Here is a 1,364-nt window from a genome sequence, read left to right as displayed (position 1 = left end):
CAAGCAGTCAGAGAAAGAGCACAGGGAAACCCTCCCATTCACAATAGCCACAAAAAAAAAAAAAAATACCTTGGAATAAACCTGACCAAAAAATGAGAGACCACTATTTTTTAAATATTTAAGGAAAGAGATTGAGGAAGACACCAGAAAATGGAAGGATCTCTCATGCTCATGGATTGGAAGAATTAATATTGTGAAAATGACCATCCTACCAAAAACCATTTATAGATTAAATGCAATGTCAATCAAAGTCTCCATGACATTCTTTACAGAATTGGAAAAAATATTCTTAAGATTCATATGGAAGCACAAAAGACCACAGATAGCCAAAGCAAACCTGAGCACTAAGAGGAATGCTGGGGGGATTACTATGCCAGATTTTAAAGTGTATTATGGAGCTATAGTCATAAAAACAACATGGCACTGGCACAAAAATAGACCCATATATCAATGGGACAAAGTTGAAGACCCAAATATGAGTTCATGAAATTTTAGCCACCTGATGTTTGACAAAAAGGCCAAGAACATTCACTGAAGGAAAGATAGCATGTTCAGCAAATGGTGCTGGCAAAACTGGATCTTTATGCATAGAAGAATGAAATGAAATCCATATCTTTCATCTTGCACAAAAGTCAACTCCAAATGGATCATAGACCTGAATATGAAAGCTAAAACTCTGAAACTGTTAGAAGAAAACATTTGCAATAACTTACAAGACATAGGTGTAGGAAACGATTTTCTAAGCCAGACATCAATTGCTCAGGAAACAAGGTCAAGAATCAACCAATTGGACCTTATTAAACTAAAAAGCTTCTGTGCATCAAAAGAAGCAACAAAGGAAGTGAAGAGGAAACCCACAGAATGGGAGAAAATCTTCACCAACAACACATATGAAAGAGGTTTAACATCCAGAGTATATGACAAACTCATAAAACGAAGACACAAAAAGGAAGTAACTCAGTTAAAAATTGGTAAAGGAGCTGAACAGAGAGTTCTCAAAATAAGAAATAAATATGGCTAAGAAGCATCTTAAAAGGTGTTCAACATCATTAGTAATTAGGGAAATGCAAATTAAAACCACTTTAAGATTTTAGCTTATCCCTGTCAGACTGGCTAAGATCAAGGGAACAAATGATAACAAATGTTGGAGAGGATGTGGGGAAAGGGGAACACTCATCCACTGCTGGTGGGATTGCAATCTTGTTCAATCCCTATGGAAAGCAGTGTAGAGAACTCTTAAAAAACTATGAATGAACCTACCATTTCACCCAGTTATACTGCTCCTTGACATATATCCAAAAAACTCACCCTATTGCAGAGACACTTGTACATCCATGTTTGTTGCTGCTCTTTTCACAATAGCT

Source organism: Nannospalax galili, unplaced genomic scaffold (genome assembly GCF_000622305.1).
Source record: "Nannospalax galili isolate Female #2095 unplaced genomic scaffold, S.galili_v1.0 scaffold1200, whole genome shotgun sequence".
Lineage (NCBI taxonomy): Eukaryota > Metazoa > Chordata > Mammalia > Rodentia > Spalacidae > Nannospalax > Nannospalax galili.
Note: the sequence above shows the minus strand (reverse complement) of the source record.